Genomic DNA, 8,735 nt, shown 5'->3' with positions numbered 1-8,735 from the left:
CAAACCATCAATTTGTAAAAAACACATTTGCAAAGCACAAAAGGAGGTATACCTCTACTTCTATCTCTATCTCTCTCTATCTCTATCTCTATCTCCATCTCTATCTCCATCTCTACCTCCATCTCCATCTCCATCTCTATCTATACAGTAGTTCTCCCTTATCCAAGGGGGATATATTCCATGACCTTTAGTGGATACCTGAAACCACAGATAGTACCGAACCTGATTGTCATCAATCAGAACATATGTCTACTCACGTCTTCTATCCACAAATTGAATATCTTTTCCATCTTAACTAAGTACTTATTATGTACTGTGGCCATAACTTTTATAGTTTGAGGTATGACAGCAAAACTAGCATGAATTTCTTTTTCCTTCTGTACAATTTTACAGATAGATATATTCTTATCTTAGATTTTAGGAACCTCAGTATATGATTTTTTTCCTTTCCTTATTGAGAATTTTCTTCTTTTCACTTAAAGGAAGCACTTCACAGCTTCTCTTTGGCATATCCGAATTACCAGCATCACTACTCTTGGACTTTGGGGCCATTATGAAATCAAATAAGGCTTCTTTGAATACAAGCACTGCAATACTGTAACAGTTGATCTGGTGATTGAGATGGCCACCAAGTGACTAATGGGTAGGTAGTGTCTATGGCATGAATACGCCGGACAAACAGATGACTCACGTCCACGTGGGATGAGTGGGACAGCACAAGATTTCACCATGCTCAGAACAGGGCACACTTAAAACCTATGAAGTATTTATCTCTGGAATTTCCCACGTAATATTTTCAGACCATGGCTGATACAGATAGCTAAAACCACAATGAAACCACGGATAGGAAGGGAGTACTATATTTCTCTATATAGGTACATCTAGATCTATATCTGTCTATTTCCTGTTGGTTTTGTTTCCTGGAGAACCCTAATATACCATGTGTTACTATTTTATTTTTACTAGATTTTAAAAGTGGCTTAGACTCATTAAAAATGGACCACTGGCCCATACTCTGAGCCTCCTGGCAGATAAGTAAAAATGGTAAACATAATTAGCTGCCTATTTCTCATTACCTTTAGGGACCATATACAGAAAAATTGGTTAAAATAATACAAAGACAACTAGATACATTCTATACTGGCTGCAGAACATCCCCTAAAGAATGCTGTCAGCTCTGTCATGTCACCTGGACAGGCATTCCCTATGGCTTCCCTCCAGCACTGTGTGAGAAAGGTGTGGCGGGCATGCACCTCTGGCCTGTGGGTGACCAGCCACTGGGAGGAGCAGGCAGATGACTGCATGACAGAATATGATGAAAAATGATCTTGACAGCCCAGAGCAATGAGCTGAATCTAACAAGATGAAATTAAACAAGGACAAATGTTAAGTGCGTTTCTTAGGTCAGAAAAAACCAATGGCTTAAAGCCAGGATGGAGGAGATAGGGCTCACAAGCAGGCACTTAAAAACAAAACAAAACAAAACAAACCTTTAGGGTTTTAAGCTTAAAATATGCCATGAAGAAACAGAACAAAAAAAGGTTTTAGGGGCAATTTTGTCTCCTGAACAAGGGATATAATTGTCCCATTACACTTTGAGATTACTAGTCTACGTTTGAAATTACCTGAACACATTACTTTATTTCTATAGAAGATAGGGTGTATGTCAATATTAAACTCAATTTTTGAAAAGGCAAAGAAATCATCAATAAGCTCCTTCACCTAACACAGCTCCTCTCATTGCGTGCACGTTATTTTTCATGTTGCATGCTGTACTTTAAAATCAACATACAGTTGAAAATAGAATAAATGTACCAAACCGGAGTGTACTCTGAAGAGAGCGACCAGGGTGGTGTATGGACTCCAAAATTATGCATTTGTGAAGAGCAGTTGAGCCAACAAGGAGTTTCATCTTGAGGACAGAAGATTCATAATAGCTTCCTAAAATATCTGAAGGGTTGACAACAAAAGATTAGGTTTGTTTAAGGTAAACTTAAGGGTTATAAAGAATAGTATTTGTAAAATCTTCAGAGTTTTTAATATGCCTTTTATTTTAAAAAATCAATTTTATCCTCATAATAGGTATGGAAAATATTGATCTGTTATTAAAAATATTGCCATTTTTACAGATAAGAAAAATTTTGGATTAAAGGGGTAAAATGATTTGAGCAAGATCTTATGACCAGTATGTGGCAAGGCTGAGACACAAACCAAGGTGCTCAAGCTACAGTGAGACAAATTTAAATTCACTATTAAAAGAAAAATATCTCCCTATGAGCTAGATGTGTACAAAGACACAAAGGATCCCCCCCTAGATTTCCTTGTAGATAGTATCTGTAAATGAGGCAATGAAAGAAAGGTATTTAAGTATTGGCCACAGCAGTGGATTTCAAAATTTTCGACCACAACCTATAGGAGAAAATATGTTTTTTATCAGCCCCAAGTGCACCCACACCAAGAATAAAATGGAAGCACATTTAACACAATAATACTAAATGCTATAAATGGTATACATTGATTTGTTTCCATTTTTTTGTTGATGACCTTCAACCATTAAATTGATTTCATTTCCCATGCCATATTATGCAGACTGAAAAACACTGAACTACAGAACTACTTTGTGGGACTTCTTGGGTGGGCTAGAAGACCAAACATTTCTTCCAACAATGAGATTCAATAATTCTGGGTCTCCCCAAACTGTGTTACATAGTTTTTTTTAAAAATCCTAAATTGAAATGCCTTTTGTCTCCAGCTTATTGCTTTCATTCTCTTATTCCAGCTTATTGAATTTTTTTACTGTTGATTATATTATTCCTAGTATTATCCATCCTTCCTTATACTACATAATGTGAAAAATCTTTGATTACCTGGGAATTGATGAAAATAATAAACTCTATAGAACCAAGTACAGGAGCTTGTGATACATTTTAAGTACAGTTGCCCACATAGCTGTATTTATGTGCACTGCCCTTTCTTTTCCAAGCAGTTATAAATCCTCAGTCATACTAACAACTACTCTATTTTTGTCCACATAGTTAAGAAATCTTGTTCAATGTGTTGCTAAGATTAAGTGAGACCATACTATAACATAGGGTGGTTGGTTCTAAGGATTAAATGAGACAGTTTATACTGAGTGTTGCAGACATACAGCATCTGGAACAAAGAAACTGCTCAGTAGTTGTTACCCAGGATGATGATGATAGTGGGATCAATGATGACAATGATGTTACAATTACGATATTCTTCTAGTTTAGTAGTGTAGAAGGTATAGGTTCTACGTATTTTAATAGGTATAGTTTCTAGACCTATTAAAATATTCTGTGGTCTTGACATGCCTTCTTTAAGTGAACCCATATTGGCTCCTAATACCACAACTTTTTTTCCCTACATCTTTTCTACTTCTCGAGTATTCATGGTTTTTGCATCAAGGTTACTGGTCTGTTGTTTCCCTGCCTTTTCTTCCTTTTTAAAACCAGGGCATTTATTTGCTCGTGTCTCGTTTTCCTCACTGTCTCACAGGCTCCTAACGGTGTTTCCTGTGTCACCTGCAAGTTGCTTTGTGCAGTGTGATGTCATCAGTGACCCAGGAGCTTAACTTAGAGGAGCTCCAGTAGTCTTTATTTTGGTGGATTGTTTCTCCCCTAGAAATATTTTCAGCTTGGAGATGATTCTTTTTGAAGGATAAAGAAACAAAATAAGACCCGAGTGGCCCGGCCTCCATGCCATCTGTTAACATCAGGCTATCCTCATTAACGAGTGGCCTTGTCCCTTTGTTGTTCACTTTATTCTGAAAAGCCTCAGCATGTCTGGGAGTTTGGGCTTTTTTTTAAGTAACTATTTTAAATTTTAATTAACAAATAATAACTGTATATATATTTGTGGGATACAATATGATGTTTTGATATATGTCTACATTGTGAGATGATTAAATCAAGCTAATTAACAAATACATCACCTAACACATTTATCATTTTTTTGTGGTGAAAACATTTAAAATATATTCTTTTAGTAATCTTGAAATATACATTATTATACATTCTGTGCAATAGATCACTAAAGCTTATCCCTCCCAATTGAAATTTTGTACCTTTTGATCAGCATCTCCCTATTACCCATCCACCCCTTCCCCCTGTCTCTGGTAACCACCATTCCATTCCTTACTTCTGAGTTGGACTTTTGTAGATTCCACTTATAAGTGAGATCACACAGTATTTGTCTTCCTCTGCCTGGCTTATTTTGCTTAGCATAACGTCCTCCAGGATCACCCATGTTGTCACAAATGACAGAATTTCTTTCTCTTTTAAGGCTGAATAGTACTCCATTGTATATATATACACACCACATTTTCTTTATCCATTCATCCGTTGATGGACACTTAGGTTCCTCCCTTATCTTGGCTATTGTGAATAATTCTGCAATGGACACAGGAGTGCAGAGATCTCTTCAGCATACTGATTTCAATTCCTTTTGATATGTACCCAGAAGGGGATTGCTGGATCATATGGGTAGTTCTACTTTTTGTTTTCTGAGAAACCTTGACACTGCTTTCCGTAATGACTGTATTAATTTACATTCCCACCAACAGGGCACTAGGATTCCCTTTTCTCCGCACCCTCACCAACACATGTTATCTTTCAACTTTTCGATAATAGCCATTCTGGAAGGTGTGAGGTGATATATTATCGTGGTTTTAACTTGCATTGCCTGATAATTGCTGATGATGAGCATGTTTACTGTTGGCCATTTGTATGTCTTCTTTTGAGAAATGTCTCTTTAGGTCCTTTGTCCATTTTTAAATTGGGTTCTTGTTTTTTTGCTATTGTTTGAGTTCCTTATATATTTTGGATATTATCCCCTTACACTTACATCGTTTGTAAATATTTTCTCCCAATCTATGGACTTTCTCTTCACTCTATTGTTTGCTTTGCTGTGCAGAAGCTGTTTAGTTTGATGCAGTCTCATTTATTTTTGCTTCTGTTGCCTATGCTTTTGGGGTCATATCTAAGAAATCTTTGCCCAGACCAATGTTATGGAGTATTTCCCTTATGTTTTCATCTAGTAGTTTTACAGTTTCAAGTCTAACTGATCAATGAACTTAGTAAAGTTGCAGGATACAAAATCAACACACAAAAATCAGTAGTATTTCTGGCTGGGCACAGTGGCTCATACCTGTAATCCACACATTTTGGGAGGCTAAGGCAGGTTAATTACTTACTTCCAGGAATTTGATACCAGTGTGGGCAACATGACAAAAACCTGTCTCTACTAAAAATACAAAAAATTAGCCAGGTATGGTGGTGCACACCTGTAGTCCCAGCTACTCAAGAGGCTGAGGTGAGAGAATCACCTGATCCTGGGAAGTTGAGACTGCAGTGAGCAGGGATCACATCACACTGCACTCAAGTCTGGGTGATGAGAGTGAGACCCTGTCTAAAAAAAAGAAAAAAAAATCAGTAACATTTATTTACACTAATAACGAATTATCTCAGAAAGAAATGAAGAAACCAATTTCATTTACAATAGCATATTAAAAAAAAAAACAAAACACTTAGGAGTAAATTTCACCAGGGAGGTGAAAGATTTGTACACTGAAAACTATAAAACATTGATGACAGAAATAGTAGATGACACAAACGAATGGAAAGGTATCCCATGTTCATGAATTGAAAGAATTAATATTGTTAAAATGTCCATACTATGCAAAACAATTTACAGATTCAATGCAATTCTTCTCAAAATTCCAATATCACTTTTTAAGGAAACAGAAAAAACAATCCTAAAATGTGTATGGAACCACAAAAGACCCCAAATAGCTAAGCAATACTGAACAGAAACAAGCTGGAGGCATCACACTGCCTGACTTCAAAATCTATTACAAAGTTATAATAATCAAAGCAGCATGGTATTAGCACGAAAACAGACATACTGACCAATGAAACCAGACAGAGATTCCAGAAAGAAGCCCACACATCTAAAATTGATTTTAGAAAAAGGTACCAAGAACACACAATGGAGAGAGAACTGTTTCTTCAACAAATGGTGCCAGGAAACTGGATATCCACATGCAAAATAATGAAAATGGACGCTTATCTTGCAACATATATAAAAATTAACTCAAAAATGGGTTTGGGCTTCTTGGCATATTCAGGTGCAAGTGGTTTAAAGTCTCGGGACCCAGACGGCTGGGTTTAAATCTCACCTCTGCCAGTAACTAACTTGGTGATATTGAGCAAGTTTCTTCCTTTCTGTGTGCTTCAATTTCCTCATTTACAAATGGAATAATAATATCAATTCATAGGGTTGTTCTGAAGATTAAATTACTTATAAAGAGCTTAGAACAACGGCCAGCACAAAGTAAGACTTGAATATGTGTTAGCTCTCTGAAGGATCTCTTTTTCTTTCTCTTTGGAGTTTGTATTCAAAAAGAGACTTTACAAATTTTCTTAAACTTTGGAGTGTCTTCCCACAAGATGATTTTTTTTTTTCTGAACTGAACATTTTGTAACTGCTTTCACAAAGGCTAGGATATGTGTCTGACTATACTTAAGATTTATTTCACTCCCTGGCCTACTCGCCAAGCTGACAGCCACCTTTTCTCCCAAATTCCCATCAATTCCCCATTCAGTGAGCGTTCTCTCCTTATGAGTCCAGTACCAGCCACTCCTGTTGTTTCTTCTGATTTCTAAGCAGTGAAACTGTCAGCCCAGCAAACCAAAAATGCATCAGATGGTCAGCTTGCAGCAGAATGAACTTCCAGCAGATGGTAGAAAATTAAGGACCTTATTACTGCACTGCAACTTGCCTCTTTGCCAGTTTTTTCAAATTTTCAAATAATAATAATGAGCCTGATGCTGAGGATGAGAGCAGTTCTATTTGGAAGCCAAAATGCTTACCGAAAACCTAGGTAAATTATCTAAAGACACCAGGATTGTGTTTCCATGTAATTATTTGTCAGCAGGAAAACAGCAAATGAACACCAATATCTCAGGCACCTCCAGGCACTGGAAATAAAAAGCCAAGCGAAACACAGCTCTGCCCTCAAGGAGCTTCCGATATACAATGGCACTGAAATTGATCTGGTCTCACTGTTGTAAAAGCCTGATAGGAAACTCTTTTCTTCAGGTTTTGTCAAGTTCCTAAAGTACCTAGGTCAGTGGCATTCACACACCAACTGCTCCCAAGGTCACCAACTATGTCAGGAGTACAGGTTCCACTGAGATACAATAGGGACTCCAGCACAGCCCCTTCCCCTCCACACAGAAAGCTTGAGGAAGGGTCAGCTTGGTAAAATAATAAATAAATTGACATGAAATTCAGAATAAGGGCAAATAGGAGAGAAATAATGCCTAGATAATTTAGGCAGGGTGGGGGTAGGGGATTCAAACTACAGAGTTAAAAAGCTGGCTTCTCCCATAAAGCAGAAGTAGAAAGAGGGAGAAGGAAGATAATCTTAATTTGGCGTAAACTTCACTTCATTAAAGGGAAATGAATGACAGCAGCAAAATTAATCATGTTAAAAGTCTGCACTGGTTTTTAATTAAAAAGAATGGCTTTTAAACTATCTGCCTAGATGGGCATGGTGGTGTGCTCCTGTAGTCTCAGCTACTCAGGAGGCTGAGGTGGGAGGATCACTTGAGGCCAGGAAGTTGAGGCTGCAGTGAGCTATGACCACATCACTGCACTCCAGCCTCGGTGACAGAGCAAGACTCTGTCCGCTCCCCATCCCCCCTCCAAAAAAACTGTCTACCTGATACTCATTCAACCTGGTTTTCCTTTCAGTTAAAATAAATTCATTTCTCTGAACAGGGTATACAGGTTCACTCAGGAAAACAGTTCTAATCATGGGAAACAGTATCTATTATGTATTCTCTATTTTCTCTCAACCGCTCACCCATCTATTTTAATTTTTTTACAATAGATGTTCCCCTTTTTTCTGGAAATGCAAACACAATACGGCGTTTTGATCAAGGTTTGATGTATCTCTTTGACATCCTGCATTTTTCCCTCACAGTACTTAAAGTGATCAGTTTCAATAAAAAGTTTTAAAAAGTTTAATGTTTTATAATACACTGAAAAATGATAAGGAAAATAGGAAAAGAGAAATTGTAAGTAAACTTGTCACAAAAAAATGTATTTAACACAAAATGCACAACCTAACATGGTTGAATTTAAAATGATTGCATGGTGATTTTATGCAATGTGTGCCCAAGGTTGAGGGTAGAGCAGTTTTGGGGTATTGGCTGTGCTCAAGGAATGGGGCCTGGCAAAGTCCTAAGTACACAAAATGAGAATGAGGGATACAGAGAAGGGGGCCAAGTGACATGGCAAATCTCACGTGAGAAAAGACATTAAATTACTTCAGTCTTGGGGCCAGGCCTGGTGGCTCATGCCTATAATCCCAGCACTTTGGGAGGCCAAGGCAGGTGGGTCACTTGATGTCAGGAGTTCGAGACCAACCTGGCCAACATGGTGAAACTCTCGTCTCTATTAAAAATACGAAAAGTAACTCCAGCTACTGGGGAGTTTGAGGCAGTAGAATTTGCTTGAACCCAGGAGGAGGAGGTTGCAGTGAGCTGAGATTATGCCACTGCACTTAAGCCTAGGCAACAGAGTGAGACTCTGTCTCAAAAATAAAAAATAAAAATAAATTACTTCAGTGTTCATTCAACATCTGAGCAAATGAATCGCTGACAAAAGAACCATAGATTCAGTCAGTGTTGCCCAGGGAGGGAAAG

Source organism: Trachypithecus francoisi, unplaced genomic scaffold, assembly GCF_009764315.1.
Source record: "Trachypithecus francoisi isolate TF-2019V2 unplaced genomic scaffold, Tfra_2.0 Lachesis_group1, whole genome shotgun sequence".
Lineage (NCBI taxonomy): Eukaryota > Metazoa > Chordata > Mammalia > Primates > Cercopithecidae > Trachypithecus > Trachypithecus francoisi.
Note: the sequence above shows the minus strand (reverse complement) of the source record.